We start from the raw sequence: 19,755 nt of genomic DNA on the forward strand, positions 1-19,755 counted from the left end.
TAAAAAAAAAATCAATCAGAGTTAAATAATTTGAACTATGTTTACACCAAGCAAAACATCGCGCGTTTCCAATCAAAGCAGCGGAATATTTTATTTTGAAGAGCACTTATTGTTTACCAACAGACTACGCGATACCGTTGAAAGCAATGCGGAGAAATTACTTCGTTTGAATTGCTGATTGCCACTCCGACGATGAAAACCACAATGCCAGTTGAACGAGTACGAGTGGCTTGCTTCCCATATCTCCTCGGTAGCCGTGATCGTCTAGTGGTTAGGACCCTACGTTGTGGCCGTAGTAACCCAGGTTCGAATCCTGGTCACGGCAACGCCCGGTCACCGGGTGTTGTCACGGAGAGGAGTTAACTTTTTTTCTGTTTCTTGAATGAATGAAGGAATTCCTGTCATATAGCATTTCTATTATTTAATTGTTATCAGCTTATATCGATTAGCAGTCGTCCATAAACCACGTAGACATTTTCGAGAGAGGGGAAGTTTTTCTTACCATAGTGTACGCTCCATACAAATCGAAGGGCTTGGTAGTTTAGTGGCTACCGCTTATGATTCCTATGCAGAATGAGTTCAATCCCTGGCCCGTCCCTTTCCTCTTACTTTGTATCTTTATGTTTATAGTCATCATTAGAACAGGAACGGGTTGAAAAAGCCGTTTTCCTTCCTTACAACTTTTACAGCACAGTGTCAATCTATCATGTAACGCCTACGAGTTATGCAATCAAGCGAACTGTGCCGTATTATCTTCAGAGTAATAAATACACTTATCTATCACCTGGTATCCACGTACCAATGTGTGAACCCATTGCCAACCATATCCCACCAAAGCTCCGACATCCGCATGAATTTGTGCAGACGCAGAGGTATATTCGGTCTGCTGTGGATACAAACGCTTGCAATCACCCCTTTCTTTCCCTTTCCCACATTGACCTGGAACCTGACGTGGCAGCTGCGCCATTGTCGCCTAAAAATAGAAGATCACCAACACTCATACACTGAAGATGCCGGCTTAGTCCCTGACAGATATCTCATTGGTTCCTTGTGTGAGTGTAGCTGGTCTGGCGATACTGGAGTAGCATCTACGGGCGGTCTAGATAGAAATTCAAACAAAGCAAAGATAACCGTTCACATCGTAGTTGCTACTCCGTGATTAACCAGAACAGTCAAAGTTGCACAGAGAATCAATGAATGTGAAAGCCTGGGATTAGCTAACCATTCTCAATGTACACAAATCGAGACTTCAGTATTTTAAAGTTAATAACGGCGCCGGCCACGTGCTTACGATCAGCAGGAAAGGGAAGGAGTGTTAGTTGGACAACCGTTGCTACCAGAAACCGTGGAATCCACAGCATCCCCACAGTTGTCACGGAAAGGAGTATTTGTTAGTAGGGTAGGGTAAGATGTGGATCTAGGAGCCACCTCTGGTAGATGATATGATCCACTGGTTATATGGAAATACACGTCACGATCTTAATCACGATTATAATTTATTTGGTCGCGATGACTACCACAACATCATAGTAAGAGTAATACACATACTCTTACACAGCGCAACATTTTTTTGTCTCAAGCAGGGTCGTGCAATTTCGAAAGGAAAACATGACGTACGACGACTGTAGCAAATCGTTTCCCATGCGAACGGACTGCTGTGATGCTTCATCTCTCACCCAGCAACACACTCGTTCGTTGCTGCTACAGAAACAAGTGTGTATGAAACATGGGATGAGACACTTGGATTTTCGTTTCATTTATGAGTCATTGAAATACTTCAACATGCTAAAAACACTATTTAATCCACATTTTAAATAGTGGTGCACGCCAATAGAATGATAATTGTGTTTTATGAAAGAGGATAACAAATTCGACCACTTAAATCCAATTAACCGGCGCCCGTAACCATTGAGAGACTAGCGCGCACCAGTGAGACACTAATGCTCTGACGGGTGAAGCACAAGCAATGCGACCGGGTGGGAGACTACCGAGTGCTACGATGAGTGGAAAAGTTTTTTTTAACGACCGAGTCATTAGAAAAATGTATGAAACACTTGAAGTGACTCATTCAAATGTTGCATGAAAGTGTATCATTGAAACGAAATTGTACGCCCCTGGTCTCAAGAGCAAACTTATGTGTCTCTGACAGATTTTGGGCCGCTGAATCGAACGAATTCGGGCTCAGATTTGCTCCAGCACGTCACAATTTTGGGCTATACCTAAATTTATAGGGTAAAATATGCGATTTTGGGCTTTTTTGACTGCAAGCCATTAAGCATGGAAATATTTTTTTAAGCAATCAAAAGAAAAATTGGTCAATTAACATCTAAATTAACGACTCACGCAAAATTCGTTTTATCAAATCAAATTTGATAGTTTTAAGCATTTCATGTTAGTATCTGAACTTGCATGCAACTTTTGGAGGGTGACTTGTATGGGAAATATCGTATCTAACATAAATCGCTTAAAACTATTAAATTCGATTTTGTAAAACAAAATATTTTGCATGAGTCGTTAATTTAGATGTTAATAGACCAATTTACCTTATGATTGCTTAAAAAAAATATTTCTATGCTTAATGGCTTGTAGTCTAAAAAGCCCGAAATCGCATATTTTACCCTATAAATTGAGGTATAGCTCAAAATTGTGGCGTGCTGGAGCAAATCTGAGCCCGGATTCGGATTCAGCGGCCCAAAATCTGTCAGAGACACATAAGTTTGCTCTTGAGATAGATCAAAAGTTATTTTTTGTTACGCTTTGTTATCAAACGCGTCAGCGCATTTTTCACTCGCGCTTCCATCCCGCTACCGACTGACCCAAGAAAATTGTGGCGTGATTCTCATCCCAGATTTTTCACTCGTCAAATCTAAATCTAGACAGAAATTCAGAGCATAAACATCAATTCTAGGGTAACAATCATAAAAAAGCAGATGTATTTTACGAGCAGTTTCAGAATCTCCACTCATTGTCTTCTTCCTATATCATTCAGGGCCGGTCTCACCAAGTCTTCAAAAGTCAAACGTCTCCATCCATTCATGATATTCATGATAACACACAGCCTAATACCTCTTTGTTTTATCTATCAATGTGTTCAATGACTGTCTTAGAACATCCTAGAACTCCTCGTAGTATAGACAGTCGTATTCAGTGAACTATTGAATCATAATACATAAATGAAATTCATGCTTACGCAATAGCCTCATGAAACTATGTGATGATAAGTGATTGATGAGTTCAATGTTTATTCAAGAACTTTCAAAACTCTTTGAATTATGTCATAGGATCTACAAACGGAACCAGTTGTCTCTAAAAGACCATTATGATTATGGTTTTTACTCACTTAACCTCAGGTAGCAACGATCTATCAAGCAAGTGGTTAGTTCAATGACTATCTAAGCGTTAAAAGAATTCCCTTGAGAAAAGCTTATCGAATCTATAGGGATAACCCGTCTGTAACGTCTCAGAGCCCTTCTGAAATCCCTCAGAAACCTCCTGAAATCTCCATGAAATGCTTTGAAACCGCTCTTGAGCCCCGATGGATCTCTTCTAAAGCCCTCCAAAAGCATCTAAAGCCCTTGATATTTCGGAAACGTCTTGAAACTTGTTGAAGCCCATTTGATACTCTCTGAAACACCCTTGAAGTTCAGAAGAAAACCTGTTAAGCACCCTGAAACCCTCGAACACCCTTTGGAACGTCTCACACGGAAGCTTACCTGGAAACCCTTGAAGCCCCTCGAAGCCTTAAACAGCTTCGCCTGAAATGATATGAAACGCCTTAAAACACCCAACAACGCCTCTGAAACCCCACCGATACTCTCCTAAAGCTTACCTGAAAACCTGTGAACCCCATAAAAAACCCTAAACGCCCTTGAAAGCCACGAAAACATTCAGAAAAGCCTTAACGCCTTGAAATGCATCTGAACCCCCCTAAAACCTACTTGCAAGTCTGTGAAATACCCTAAGCTACCGAGAACTACCTAAACTATCTAAAACCTTTCGAAATAACCATGAAACGCTTTTGAAACCCTCGGAAGCTATACTGGAACTCACCTGAAAGCCTATGAAGTTTCTGCAGTCCCCTAAAGTCCAAGAAGCTTTTTAAACCCTCTTCCCCACGAAACCCCCGTAGAAACCGTTCGAAATGTTTTTAGCCTCCTTATACATCCTTTGAATCCCTGTGAAGCTCGGAAACACCCTGAACTCCGCATGTCTTCACCCTTCTTAACCTTCATCAAACCCAAAATTGGTCATAACTTTCATGTTTTTCAACGAATTTTGATGAAACTTTCACAGTTTCCCGAAAAACTCTTCTACTTTTTGACTTCGAGGTCATAGGTACCTGGTCCACATAGTTCCAGAGATGTTCAGAGATTGTCTAGGGGTACCAAAATCGGTCACATAGTTTACTCAGCGTATACCTCAAGATCCCGATTAGATAGAAGAATAGTGTCTACGGTAAATTTATTCAGCAGGCTCAGAACTGTCTGACAACGGGCACCTTCATGGTTCGAGATTCATTCGCTAGGCAGCGCCAGTGCCAGAAATATTCAAACCTCTATATCCTGGAATCCTGATGACATAGAATGATACCGTCTTCGGCTTAGTTGTTCCGCTGGTAGAGAACTAACTGACGATTGGGTCGTTGATTCGAAATTTGTCCGCTAGGCGGCGCCTAGTGTCAGAAAAGTTCAAACACGTATATATCGAAACTATAATGAGCTAGAAATATGCCGTTTTCAGCAATATTGTTCAGCAGGTAAAGAACTATGAACCTTGGTTCGAAATCCCTCTGGTTGACGGCGCCAGCGACAAAATGTTCAAGCGCCCATCTCAGAATTTTGATAGGCTAAAATTCCTGGAGGGCATCCCAAAGAAATCCTTGCAGAAATCCCTAGAGGGGTTCCTGGACGAATCCTTAGAGGAATTCTAGGAAAAAATCATAGAGGAATTGCCGGCGTAATGTCTGGCAAATTTCCCAATGGATTTCCTGGAGACATCCCTAGAGGAACTTTTGGAGGAATTCCAGAAGGAATTCCCGGAAAAAAATCCTAGAGGAGCTTTTGGAGGAATTCAGGGATAACGCCTTGGTGGTTTATGTCTACAGTCACTAGAAGGATGAGATCTTTTTTTTTTCTTAAATTCCATGCGAAGTTTTCTTTTAATATTTACTTCTATTCAAATGTTAACGGATATCCCTGAAAATTTGACTAGAGCATCGTGGCATCGTATAGGATGAAATAAGAATTGTGCTCATCGAACTTTTTGCCATGAGGTATTGAACAACTTCTAAAGAGCAGATGAAGTAATCCTTGGTTGAATTTGTAAAATCGATCTTCGATAAATTCTTGGAAAAACTCTTGCAGAATGCTTGAAGAAATTTTAAATAGAAAACTTAAAGAACTTGCTGGAGAATGCAAAGATTTAACTCGAAAAAAAGTGAGACACAGAATATAATGTACAACTTTCGATTGCGTGCCAAAAATTAGCTGATTTTTTAATCAGGAAAAGCATATTGTATGTACCGTCGTGCGGGGCTTCTTTATACACTTTTTATTGGTTTTTCAACTTTATGACATTTTAACTCCCAGAGTAGTGAATGTATTTCCACAATTTTTACACATAATAATTGTGAGTATGTATGTAGGATGCATGCAAAATTTGAACTAAATCCATCCATAAACAAAAAAGTTGTCCATACATCAATCGGAGACATATCATATAGAACCAGAGGGGGGCTACTTTGGACATTCATAATTAAAACAAAACTGCAGTTAAAATTCCGGGTTTATTTAGAATACTACTTTGTACCAATACTGTTGTATACTATATCATACATGATTTCAATAAATATATGCGTTTTTAGGTGGTTCTGTGCTACCTTTGGTATTATGAGCAGCGTGATATTTTAATATAGACTTAAAGGCTGTCTGGGGGCCATCATTCCTTTATTTGGGTGAAACGGTCATTTATAGTGTGTATCCATATAAATATTCGATTGTATATGCTACGTCGATACTTCTTGCACGAATTGAGCAACTCTTTGAAATTTATGAACTGCAGAAACAATGCTTACAGAGCAAATGTTCTGATACGTTATGTATATTTTTAAGATTCATTCGATGTTTTTTCGCCTCCTGACAAGCAATAAAGAGTTTGTTTGAAAAACAATTTCAACCAAATGAAGGGGAAAATATTGCGTCATAATAGTCCCAAAGACATCAAACAGATTTGAACGATATTTCAAATTCAAAAAATCCATATTCAAAAGTATCCAAAGTAGCCCCGTGTTTCAAAAGTAGCCCCGCACGACGGTAGTTAATATCACAAAAATTTCATCAAAATCGGTTTAGTATTGGCGCAGATTTATTTTGAAAGCTTTGGGCATCCATTTTTTAAATTGTTTAGACTATAACTTTGTTGTTAGCTCATCAAAACGTCTGAAATTTTGACTGTAAGTTCTCCAAGTGAGGCATAATAAGTGGTGAAATTTTCATCATAATCGTTCAGTACTTTTTTTTACATTTCAAACGAGTAACGATAACAAGTGTTTTTTTTTTTAATTTTGGGCACTTTTAAACAGTTCAAAATCAGTGCGAACTATTTTGACTGTGGATCTGGCAACACTGTTCCGATTTTTATAAGACTTTGACAGTGTAAAATTGTTGTGTTAAACTGTTTTCAGTTAAAGTTTCAGTCATTTTGGTTAAATACATTCAAAGTTAGAGCAGTTTGAATTTCACTATACCAAAATACCACATCTGCTTTATTCTGACATAGTGCTACATAGGGGAACTTACGTATTTTCGGCAGTTTTGTCATGGAGGGGCAGTTTTCGAAACCTGTTGAACTCAAAGTTGGCCTCGAATCCTTTACAACCAAGCTGAGTTATATGTCCAAATTTCAGGCAGTTTGGCCCAAAAAAAAACCTATGACGAAGAGAACAAACCTGCCGATAATACCCTTCGTCACCCTATATGGTTATAACTTTTTAACGATCAAATCGAATGAAATTTTGACATAATGGTTATACATACATACTTTACGTACAGAAATATTCTAACTGAAATCGGTTCAGTTTTTCAGGCTCTTCAGTTTTAGATAAAAATTGATATTTTCCAAAATGTTTGTATGCTCAAGGTTCTCAAGGTCTCTTGTTTCGACAATATCTCTACCAACACTTAACCGATTTCAATGAAATTTTTATGGTATAAGCTAAACCTAATTTTCTTTTCATGGTGAAAAAAACAGTTCTTTTTGTGCTCGCAATCAAAGGTTATACATGATTTTCGTGTTTCATGCAGAGATTTCTCTGATTTTTTTTTTGCCGATTATTAGGAAAAAAAATCCGTTGTACCTTCCTGAAGGTTGAAGAATTGTATGAATCCAAACAAACATTAAGCAAGATATTGTTAAAAGAAAATCTATAGATGCAATTCCATTCCTGTTTTTGAAGGAACTAACGATGAGCACAACGATTTCTCCGCTGATTCTTTCAGGAATACTTCCAAATGTTCTTCTTTATTTTTCTTGAAGATTTTGTCTAGGAATTCAATTACATTATCCCTCAAATTTTCCATAGCAATCTCTCAAGGGATTCTTTTAGAACGTTTGGCAACAATCCATATGACAAGCCTTTTTGAGATTTTTTGCAGAAATATGTTACACAATTGTTCAATAGATTTCGTTGGAGATTATTGAAACGATATCTGAGTGTTTTTCGAAAAAACTTGGAAGGATTTCTTGAAGAAATCCTTCAGAACAATACTTTAAGGGTTTCTAAGATTTTTTTTTCGAAACGGCATCTTTAGAATTTTTTTAACACGATTCACGATTTTGACCAGCTTTTTTCAACAAATACTGATGGAAGTCTTTTTTCATAAAGCTTTCTAAAAAAATGACTCCTCTCCGTGACAACGCCCGTTGGCCGGGCGTTGCCGTGACCAGGAGTCGAACCTGGGTTACTACGGCCACAACGTAGGGTCCTAACCACTAGACGATCACGGCTGTTGAGGTGATATGTTTGCATGCGTTCAACAGTTGTATACACTTTTCAAAGCAATTTACCATCCAAAGTACTGTTGAACTAATCCCAGTTTTATTGTATATCGTTTTCTTTGGTACAATGTTGAAATCCTTTCTCCTTCAAGTTTCAATCAATTTGGCCTACAAAAACCTCCTTTGCCTTTTGATATTTTCATTTAAAATTTTCTATATGCTATACAGATTAATGTAACATCAAGTATTAAAAAAATGAGTTCGTTTTCCTCCATAGTATTGATAATTATATCAAGACAATATTTTAGACAGCAAAACCATCCTCAAACAACCTTCCTATTTAATAAAACATAAAAAAAGACTCCTCTCCGTGACAACGCCCGTTGACCGGGCGTTGCCGTGACCAGGATTCGAACCTGGGTTACTACGGCCACAACGTAGGGTCCTAACCACTAGACGATCACGGCTACCGAGGAGATATGTTTCCATGCAACCCATAGTTGTACACCTTCAAAAGTATTTCACCATCGAATGCAATCATTATTAATAAATTTAGCCAAAATAAAGCTCCCCCACAACCAACCGGTTGGCTTGGCATACATTAAAGCATAGCACAGCAAAAACTCGTCTCGTGCCATGTTACAACGACGTTGGCGGCCGATAACAAAAAGTTAACGACCGAAAAACTGTTCCAATCGGTGGTGTGGTGATGGGGTTTTTTCGATTCCACCACATCAACGGCGGCGAGCGAAACAAAAACTCAACCATATCTGAAGCATTACGAGCGCGATACGAGTTGTTTACTGGTTGAACAGTTCGAAAGGTCTTATCTGATGTAGGGGGATGGCGGGACTTTATTGTAAATCGTAAATATAAATGTAAAAACTACTTTTTTAAACGAAATTTTAATACAATTGAATTGTATTTAGACCAGTGACTTGTTTCCGGATGGGGAATGAAGAATCGCAGAGTGCAAATACAGCCGAAGCGATTAACATACGGGTATTCAGAGAGATCATACTGCAGGTGACGGGTTCGAATCCCGGTTCTGACTTCCTTTGGCATAGAGCGTTTTTGTGCCTGCTCCACAATATACGAATTTGAAATGGTCATTAGCAAAAAAATCTTTCAGTTAATAACTGTGGAAGTACTAATAGAACACTAAACTACACAGTAGGACGTTATAAGAATCAAGAATCAAGAATCAAGAATCAAGAGTCAAGAATGATGAACAAAGAATAAATAATCAAGAATCAAGAATCAAGGATCAAGAATCAAGGATCAAGAATCAAGAATCAATGATCAAGAATCAAGAATCATGAAGCAAGAATCAAGAGTCATGAATCAATAATCAAGAATTCAGAATCACGAGAATCACGAGAATTAAGAATCAAGAATCAACAATCAGCAATCGAGATTTAAGAATCAAGAATCAAGAATCAAGAATCAAGAATCAAGAATCAAGAATCAAGCATCAAGAATCAAGAATCAAGAATCAAGAATCAAGAATCAAGAATCAAGAATCAAGAATCAAGAATCAAGAATCAAGAATCAAGAATCAAGAATCAAGAATCAATATTCAAGAATCAAGAATCATGAATCCAGAATCAAGAATCAAGAATCAAGAATCAAGAATCAAGAATCAAGAATCAAGAATCAAGAATCAAGAATCAAGAATCAAGAATCAAGAATCAAGGATCAAGAATCAAGAATCAAGTATCAAGAATCAAGGATCAAGAATCAAGAATCAAGAATCAAGAATCAATGATCAATAATCAAGAAGCAAGAATCAAGAGTCATGAATCAATAATCAATAATTAAGAATCACGAGAATCAAGAATCAAGAATCAAGAATCAACAATCAGCAATCGAGAATTAAGAATCAAGAATCAAGAATCAAGAATCAAGAATCAAGAATCAAGAATCAAAAATCAAGAATCAAGAATCAAGAATCAAAAATCAAGAATCAAGAATCAAGAATCAAGAATCAATAATCAAGAATCAAGAATCAAGAATCAAGAATCGAGAATCAAGAATCAAGAATCAAGAATCAAGAATCAAGAATCAAGAATCAAGAATCAAGAATCATGAATCAAGAATCAAGAATCAAGAATCAAGAATCAAGAATCAAGAATCAAGAATCAAGAATCAAAAATCAAGAATCATAAATCAAGAATTAAGAATCAAGAATCAAGAATCGAGAATCAAGAATCAAGAATCAAGAATCAAGAATCAAGAATCAAGAATCAAGAATCAAGAATCAAGAATCAAGAATCAAGAATCAAGAATCAAGAATCAAGAATCAAGAATCAAGAATCAAGAATCAAGAATCAAGAATCAAGAATCAAGAATCAAGAATCAAGAATCAAGAATCAAGAATCAAGAATCAAGAATCAAGAATCAAGAACCAAAGATCAAGAATCAAAAAGAATCAAGAATCAAGAATCAAGAATCAATAATCAAAAATTGAAAACTTGAAAAATACTCAATCTATCAAGAACCGATATTCGTTTTTATTTCACCTATTCGTTTATTTTGAAGGCTGGGTGAGTTTGTAGATTATACCCAGAGATGTTTGGATAAAATTCTACAAAACAAAATTTCTAATTGTGTTTATGAAAAAAGACACATTTCCCAACCAGACCTTTCCGAATGTTCACCGCCAAACAACATTCAAGTCGTCGAGTGGGACAGAGCTGCTTCAAAATCAGCAGTTTCACCACTATTGGCAACATTTATATATAGCTTTTAGGTTGGTTTGTCGAAGCCAGTAAGTTGTGGAGCAGCTGTCGAGAGCCCGACAACGCGAGAGCAAAAATAAAATTCGACGCATTCACTTTCATTTTGCTTTCGCTGCAGTATTAATTTTATTAATTTATTAAATGTCTAAAAAAACATTCACCCCCTTCCGTGACAATGTTCACAGCGTAGAACATTGCCGTGACCAGGATTCGAACCTGGGTTACTACGGCCACAACGTAGGGTCCTAACCACTAGACGATCACGGCTATCGGGGGTTCGGTGAAAAAGTGTTGCGTTGATTGGTTCAAAAAAACATGAAATGTAAACCAAAATCAGACGCTGTAGAAATTTTTCAAACGAAAATTTAAGTGAAGAAAAATATCTAGACTACATGTATCCAGAATTATAAGATAAGTTGCTGAAAAAAAAAAACACTCCTTGGAAGAAACTTGTCCTGAAAATGGAAATATTTCTGGAAAACCTTCAGTGGAATTTTAAATGAAATCTCGAACAATTAAAAAACGATGTATTGAGAAAGTATCTAATAAAATTTGTAGCAAAATGTATTACAATCTTCTAGCCAACATCCAAAAAGGCACTGTTGGGTTTTTAACAATTTTTTTTTGAAATTTTTCAAAATATTTCGGCAAAATTTTTGTCAGAAACACATCAGATAGGGCATATAGTCTTTCAGGGATGGAAAATGTCACGAAATTTCATTAAAAAATGTCATGACATTTTTCTATTTACACCATTTCCGGTGTCCAGTCCATAACGCCGATTAGTTATGGATAATCAATAATGTCGTGGATTTATATTCCATCTAAGTGCATTGAAATTTGCAAATAACAAAATGACATTTCTATGACATTTCTCATCCCTGGTCAAAGAACCTGAGAACAGAAACAAGAAAAAGAAAGCTTCCTTCAAAAGATGTATTGAGAAATTTTGATTACAAACCGAGGAACTGATAAATTTCTGCGTTTTTTATTTTACCATCTATGACTACCAAGTCTATGAATGCTTTGTAATCAAAAACATGTTTTGATACTATTAAGACCTTTTTTCTGATCGGATTTGTCGTCATTATGGCTTGAGAATTCAAAAAAAGATAACTCCTCTCCGTGACAATGTTCTTCCGATTGAACATTGCCGTGACCAGGATTCGAACCTGGGTTACTACGGCCACAACGTAGGGTCCTAACCACTAGACGATCACGGCTACCGAGGAGATATGGAAACATGCCAATCGTTACACGTTCAACTGGTTTTGTATTTCTTCGTCTGTTGCAATAAGGAACTACGCTCGCTGTAGGCGGTCATTTGGACTGCAGCCACGAAACGAGTGTTGTGACGGGGAATCGTTAATTCAGGTTTATTATAACTATTATTATAATGCTAAATAAATGAAATGGGGAGGCAATTCTGGTAGAACTTATTGAAATTCCTTAGATGTTAGATAGAACATTTGATCAAATTTAATTTTTTTGGTATATTTTATTAAAAAAAAACTAGTTTTCGCCAAATTGTCAAAAATGTTTCTGGTGTAATGTTTCTCAGATTCAAATTATTAAAAATATGATTGACAAATCCTTGAAGGTATTCATACAGTAATTCCTAGCTAAAGATTTGTTATAAATAGAAAAGTTGAATAATTCTCAGCAATTTTTATGATGAGATCTATAATACCTATATTCTAAGTTGCTTTTCTAACGAAATCTAAGCTTTAACTCCTTGGAAGACTTCAGACGAAATTGAAACTCAAGTCTTGCAGAATTCTAATAATTATGCATATGCACCTACAAAGAATTATGGTAGATATTCAGGAAGAAAAGCTGCGGTGCTGTACGATACTAAGTTGTTTTGGTTGTATAGAAGTTAATTTGACCTAATTCTAACACAATGCTAAAATAACGTCAACTTAACTTATATACAACCTAATAATGCGATGCAGTAACTTTTTTTATGACATGTGTGTTACTTGGGCAAGAAATTCCTCATGGGATTCCTCCGGGAACACGTTTTGGCCTACTTCCAGAACTAGGATTCCTTAGGCAATTCGACCTGCGGTTCTTCTAGCAATTCCTCCTAGGACTCCTCCGGTAATTCGAACTGATGTACCTCCATGAAATCTTCTAGGTATTTCTCCTGGTATTCTTGCCGGAATTCTTTCGGGAAATCTTCATGGGAATGTATCGTAAGTTTCTCCTGCGATTCCTTCATGGACTCCTCCATGGATTTCACCAGAATACCTCTATCGGTTCGTCCAGGGATTTTTCTCCTGGTATATATTCAAGTAACTGCTTTTAGGATTCCCCAGGCATTCCTGGTGGGGTTTTACCAAGGGTTTTACTAGATTTCTCTAGCAATAACTCCCAGAATTTCTTTGAAATTCCAACAATGCTATCTCCCGAAATTCTTTTAGGGATCCCTCTAGAGATTTCTGTTAGGATTCTTTCTACTGGAATTCCTGGATTTTTTTTTATTATGTGTATTCCTTCTACTGGAATTCCTGGATATTTTTATTATGTGTATTTAAACTAATGCTAATTCTATCCTAGGAATTGCTGGAGGAAAGTCAAAAGAAGGAATTTCATGAGAAATTTCTAGAGTAATCCATGGATAAAATCTCTGAAGGAATTCCTGGATGAGTCTTTGGAAAAATCCCTTGAAGAATTACCAAAGGTATTTCTGGAAGTATCCTAGGAAGACAGCCCGGAAGAATCCCTGCAAAAAATGGCAGGAGAAATCCATAGAGGGATTTCTGAAGGTATCACTGTAATAATTTCTGGAGGAGTCCCAGGAGAAATTTTTGAATAATCACAGCTGGAGTTCCTGGATGAAGGTCAGGAGGCGTTCCAGGAGGAATGTCATGAGAAATTTTTGGATAAATCCCAGGATAAAATTTATGGAGGAATTCCTGGAGAAAACACCGGAGGAACATCTGGAAGAGACCTAGGAAGATTGCCTTGATAAATAACAGCAAGTGTTTTTGAAGGAATCCTAGGAGAAATTAAGCGAATAATCCCTAGAAGAATTCCGGTAGGTATTACAGCTAGAATATCTGGAAAAGTCCTAGAAGGAATTGCTGGAAGAACCACAGCGAGAATTGTTTAAGGAATCTAGCAGGAATTCCTGGAGGAAGACCGTGAGGAGTTCCTGAAGGAATCCAATAAGAAATTTATGGGGAAACCTGGGATAAAAATTACTGGATGAATTACCGGAGGATCTTCGGGAAGAATTGCAGGAAAATTCTCAGCAGAAATTCTTAGAAGAATTGTGGGATGTATCAAGAAATTTCTGCAGAAATCCTAGTACGAATTGCTTGAGGGATACTGTACAGGAATATCAAGAGAAAATCCATCAGGAATTCCTGACGAATCCAAAGAGGAATATCTAGAGAAGTCCCTGGAAGAACCAGAAAAGGTCACAAGGAGATCCTGGAGGAATCTCGTGAGAAATCCCTGAATAAAATTTCCGAAGCATTTCCTGAAAGAATCACCGGAGGAACTTCTGTTACAATCCAAAAAATATTGCCATGAATAATCGCAGCAAGAATTTCTCAAGGAATCCCACAAGAAATCTCTTGAGAAATTCCTAGAAGAACTTCTGGAGGTGTTACAAAGAGAATTACTGGAGGGGTCCTAGGAGGAATTTTCGGTAGAATCACAGTTGCAATTGCTTGAGGGATCCCAACTGGAATTGCTGGATAAAATCTCTGAAGATAAAATGATTCCCGGAAAATTATATTGAATGAGCTCACCAATAATTATTAAAGGAATTTCTGGAGGAATGCTTAGAATTCTAAGAGGTATCATAGAAGGAATTTCTGGAGAAATCCTATCAGAAATTGCTGGAGGAATCTCTTTAGGATTTATTAGAGAAACACCATCACGAGTTCCGGGGAAATCCTAGGAGAAATACCTATAGTTCTCATTGGAGGAATTTACTCATCCAGAATGAAACCGTGGAGGAGTCCCTGAAGGAATCCCAGGAGGCATTTTTGGACAAATCTCTGGAAAATTTCCAGAAAGTATTGCAGCAGTTTGCCAGGCGAAATGCCTAGAGGAGTCCCTTGAAGTATTCCTGGAAACACAACAGCTAGAATTTCTGGAGGAGTTCTAAAAGGTATTGCTTGAGGAATCTCAGCTTGAATTCATAGAGAAAGGCCAATAGCAGTTCATGGAGAAATCCCATAGGAAATTTCTTAAAAAGTTGCTAGTCTAGTCTACACATACACTCTCGATCAAAAGTTTGGGGTCACCCCCTCAAAAACATGTCATTTTTTTAGGCCCATATCTCCGCCAATTTGCGTCCGATTTCAAAACCTTATGTCTCATTCAAAAGATAATAAGTCAAAGAAACTTTGAACATGATTTAAAAGAAACTTTTTCAAAACAAAAATTGTATGTAAACTTAACCCAAAGTTGCCAAATTTTCTAAAAAAAATAATATAAACTTACGACAGTGTCGCTGGAAATTGGGTCGACCAAATTTTAAGATGAGAGCGGTAATTTAACCCATTCTCTATTAGCTTTCAACTGCTTTTTACAAAACTTAGCTAAAAAATCTAGAAAAAAAGTTATTAGGTAAATTAACTCTTCATGTCATCGACCAAAAGTTTGGGGTCACTATTGTAAAACATGAGAAAACGATTTGTTGATTTCTTTGTCATCTTTCAGTCAATTTTAATTCTTCTTGGCTTATTTGAAACAAAATGAATGATACTTACTGCATAGACATTGAACCACACATATTTGTTGAAATTTACATACTAAAACTTAACGTAAAGTTCCCTCATTTTTTGACGTGTGCTGAAATGTGTTAACTTTACATAACAAAAATCGTTAAATACGTTAAGGTAAAGACATCAAACGTAAATTTAGTTAATTATCTTTGAAATGAGCCAAAAAGAATTAAAATTGAACTATAGATGACAAAGATATCATCAAATCACTTTACCATGTTTTACGAAAGTGACCCCAAACTTTTGGCTGATACATCATATTGAAGGGTGACCCCAAACTTTTGGTCGATAACATGAAGAGTTAATTTACCTAATAACTTTTTTTTCTAGATTTTTTAGCTAAGTTTTGTAAAAAGCAGTTGAAAGCGAAAATTACCGTCATATCACCGCTCTCATCTTAAAATTTGGTCGACCCAATTTCCAGCGACACTGCCGTAAGTTAATATTCATTTTTTAGAAAACTTGGCAACTTTGGGTTAAGTTTACATGCAATTTTTTTTGAAAAAGTTTCTTTTAAATCATGTTCAAAGTTTCTTTGACTTATTATTGTTTGAATGAAACCTGGGGTTTTGAAATCGGACGCAAATTGGCGGAGATATGGGCCTAAGAAAATCACATGTTTTTGAAGGGGTGACCACAAACTTTTGATCGGGAGTGTACACAGCCATTTATTGAAGGAATCCTAGAAAATAATGGAATCGACTGCTTTCATCATGTTTCTTGTCATTATTATGCTTGCAGTTGATCGAAGATGCATTACAAGCATTAAAGCGGCCAGGCCTATTGTGCAGCGTTTTTAATTCAGCAATAAAGACAATGAGTACGAGATATCCCCTCGTACCAACCGCTCAGTTTGAATTTTCCGAAAGAATTCCTGGATGAAATCTCAGGAGGAATTGCTGGATAAATTCATGAATAAACCCCTAGAAGAATTGCCAAACTCTTGCTAGGGGGATTGGTTACGAGTTGGTTACCAAAGGGTTAAAAATGGTCAAGATCGGTTAAGGCGTTCCGTAGATATTACCATTGTAGTGATCCAGACGAGCACCGGTGAAGCTGGTCAATTATACAACTGAACTGAACTGATGGGCTTCATGCGACACATGAAATTGCGCCGATTCAAAAAAAATATTAGCATGGTTGACGAATTTTATGCGGAAATCATCAATGGAAACCAGAAAATGTGTTAATGAGTGTTACGCTTTAAAACCATGCCGGAGTTCAAAAATGGGGATCAAGATGCATAGCATGAATACTTGCACAAATCTTGGATGGAGTTGCAAAGTTGAATATATCCATTGACATTGCTGATGTCACTACTATCTACAATGTCATAGATCCACTCAGCTCCACACACCTGGCCAAGTCCTTGCAAGCATTTATAAATCCTTTCATCAACTTAGAAAGAGCCCAGAACTGAAGCAGCTTCCAATAGATGAAAGGATGTTGAAAATAGCGAATTTTCAACTTACACTCCCGTTCAAAAGTTTGGGGTCACCCCCACAAAAACATGTCATTTTTTTAGGCCCATATCTCCGCCAATTTGCGTCCGATTTCAAAACCCTAGGTTTCATTCAAAAGATAATAAGTCAAAGAAACTTTGAACATGATTTAAAAGAAACTTTTTCAAAAAATTTTGTATGTAAATTTAACCCAAAGTTGCCAAATTTTCTAAAAAATGAATATAAACTTACGGCAGTGTCGCTGGAAGTTGGGTCGGCCAAATTTTAAGATGATAGCGGTAATATGACCCATTTTCTATTAGCTTGCAACTGCTTTTTACAGAACTTAGCTAAAAAATCTAGAAAAAAAGTTATTAAGTAAAACAATCCTTGATGTCATCGACCAAAAGTTTGGGGTCACCCCTCAAAATGATATATCGGCCAAAAGTTTGGGGTCACTATCGTAAAACATGGAAAAGTGATTTGTTGATATCTTTGTCATCTTTCATTCAATTTTAATTCTTCTTGGCTTATTTGAAACAAAATGAATGATACTTACTGCAAAGACATTGATCCACACATATTTGTTGAAATTTACATACTAAAAGTTAACGTAAAGTTGCCTCATTTTTTGAAGCGTGGTAAAATGTGCAAACTTTACATAACACTTTTATATACAAAAATCGTTAAATACGTTAAGTTACAGACATCAAACGTAAATTTAGTTAATTATCTTTGAAATGAGCCAAAAATAATTAAAATTGGGCTATAGATGACGAAGATATCACCAAATCACTTTTCCATGTTTTACGAAAGTGACCCCAAACTTTTGGCCGATACATCATATTGAGGGGTGACCCCAAACTTTTGGTCGATGACATCAAGGATTGTTTTACTTAATAAATTTTTTTCTAGATTTTTTAGCTAAGTTCTGTAAAAAGCAGTTGCAAGCTAATAGAAAATGGGTCATATTACCGCTCTCATCTTAAAATTCGGTCGACCCAACTTCCAGCGACACTGCCGTAAGTTTAAATTCGTTTTTTAGAAAATTTGGCAAGTTTGGGTTAAGTTTACATACAAAATTTTCTGAAAAAGTTTCTTTTAAATCATGTTCAAAGTTTCTTTGACTTATTATCTTTTGAATGAAACCTAGGGTTTTGAAATCGGACGCAAATTGGCGGAGATATGGGCCTAAAAAATGACATGTTTTTGAGGGGGTGACCCCAAACTTTTGAACGGGAGTGTATGTGTAGTTATATAACAAGAGTATTTTGAGGCGATGTCATGAATCCAAACATGGCGACCAGAGTATACAAGATGGTGACCCCAAAATCCATGATGGTGGCTTATTATTCAAGATGGTGGCTGTTTCAAGGCGTATTAGGCCCTAAAACTATGCAATAAGAGCATGTCCACGTTAAATTTCGGACACCAAATCGTTGGTATCACAAGCAATCCAGTGGCAAAATATGCAAATGTCGGTGCTTTCTGCTTAATTCAATCCTTAATCTGGAATAAAAGCTTTAGTTCATTCAGATCGGTTCATGTCCGGCAAAGTTATGACGTTTTCAAAAAATGTCATGAAAATGATTTTTGTAAAAATGCGATAAAAATATAAGAAAGTGCAGTCCGGCAACATAAAAAATAAATTGTATTGTTTCTCCAACAATTCCTGAAGTGGATTTATTTTGACATACTAGTCCTGGCGAATTACTTACGAGATAAAAGATGTTTATTTTTACAACCAGAATCAAGATTGACATTATTATTCGCACAATAAGGATGACAAAGAAAGTGATTTTTCGTATGTCTCTTAAACCAGAGATGGTATGGCAAAAAAAATGAATCTCTAGGACCAAAAATTGCCACTTTGAAGTAGCATTAGCCTTCCTGTACCAAAACATGTTCATGTTTTGATTTATCGCTGTGAGTTTTCAAAAATCTATCGAATCACGTCAATCTTTTGTATAATGAGCGAAAAAGTTCAAATTTCATGAATTTTGAATTGTGCATAATTATACTGAAGTTATGATTGTATGAACTCTTTCGGTTGGAATCAAAAGTATAAGCTATGAGAAACATTCAAAAACAAAAAACAAACCAGAAAACGCATATCTGTGAGAATAAGCAAGTAAATATGGAAAATAGGGCCTTAAAATTTGAGATTTCGATCAGATCACTACAATGTCTCTACTGATACCATAAACTAAAGATATACCTAATGTACATTTTTCAATTTTTCTACGACCATAACTTCATGTTTGAGTGATATTTGATTTGAAGTTGGTGACACCGTTTTTGAGATTCTGCAGTTTTTAGGTGTCCGAAATTTAACGTGGACAGGCTTTACTCACTTAGTAATCTATTATAGTGCCAAGTTAAAAAAAAATTGACTCCTCTCCGTGACAATGTTCATCTACTTGAACATTGCCGTGACCAGGATTCGAACCTGGGTTACTACGGCCACAACGTAGGGTCCTAACCACTAGACGATCACGGCTACCGAGGAGATGTGGGAACAAGCCATTCGCACTCGTTCAAGTGGCGTTGCATTTCACCATCGTCTAGTACTGTTTGCAAAGGCTGAATTTCGGGATCTGAATTATTTTAGACTTTAATAGCTGGTTTTAGATTTTAGAGTTTGTATGTCTCCGAAGAAGTTGTTTATTATATTAGAGTTCTTGTTTTTGAATAATTTATGCTTTTTGCAATGTATAACTCCTTGACTTTTTACCATCCGTATTGATAATTTAGTGTATGATGCTGCATATAACTTGAGATCAATCTGCCAATGGCGGAAAGCCTAATACCTAGTTAATCAAAGCTTAT

General features: G+C 36.7%; 6 non-coding genes across 6 annotated transcripts; 1 reads left to right on the forward strand and 5 right to left on the reverse strand.

The window, feature by feature from the left end:
- The first annotated feature begins 253 nt into the window (after positions 1-253).
- Positions 254-325, forward strand: Trnah-gug (transfer RNA histidin (anticodon GUG)). Its single transcript has one exon. It is a non-coding gene; the product is annotated as a tRNA-His (tRNA).
- Positions 326-7,932: 7,607 nt separating this feature from the next.
- On the reverse strand, positions 7,933-8,004 carry Trnah-gug (transfer RNA histidin (anticodon GUG)). The gene has a single exon. It is a non-coding gene; the product is annotated as a tRNA-His (tRNA).
- A 386-nt stretch (positions 8,005-8,390) lies between these two features.
- Trnah-gug (transfer RNA histidin (anticodon GUG)) lies at positions 8,391-8,462 on the reverse strand. The gene has a single exon. It is a non-coding gene; the product is annotated as a tRNA-His (tRNA).
- Positions 8,463-10,931: 2,469 nt separating this feature from the next.
- Positions 10,932-11,003, reverse strand: Trnah-gug (transfer RNA histidin (anticodon GUG)). The gene has a single exon. It is a non-coding gene; the product is annotated as a tRNA-His (tRNA).
- Positions 11,004-11,887: 884 nt separating this feature from the next.
- Positions 11,888-11,959, reverse strand: Trnah-gug (transfer RNA histidin (anticodon GUG)). The gene has a single exon. It is a non-coding gene; the product is annotated as a tRNA-His (tRNA).
- A 7,395-nt stretch (positions 11,960-19,354) lies between these two features.
- Positions 19,355-19,426, reverse strand: Trnah-gug (transfer RNA histidin (anticodon GUG)). Its single transcript has one exon. It is a non-coding gene; the product is annotated as a tRNA-His (tRNA).
- Between the last annotated feature and the right edge of the window lie 329 nt (positions 19,427-19,755).

This window comes from Aedes albopictus, unplaced genomic scaffold (genome assembly GCF_035046485.1).
Source record: "Aedes albopictus strain Foshan unplaced genomic scaffold, AalbF5 HiC_scaffold_16, whole genome shotgun sequence".
Taxonomy (NCBI): domain Eukaryota; kingdom Metazoa; phylum Arthropoda; class Insecta; order Diptera; family Culicidae; genus Aedes; species Aedes albopictus.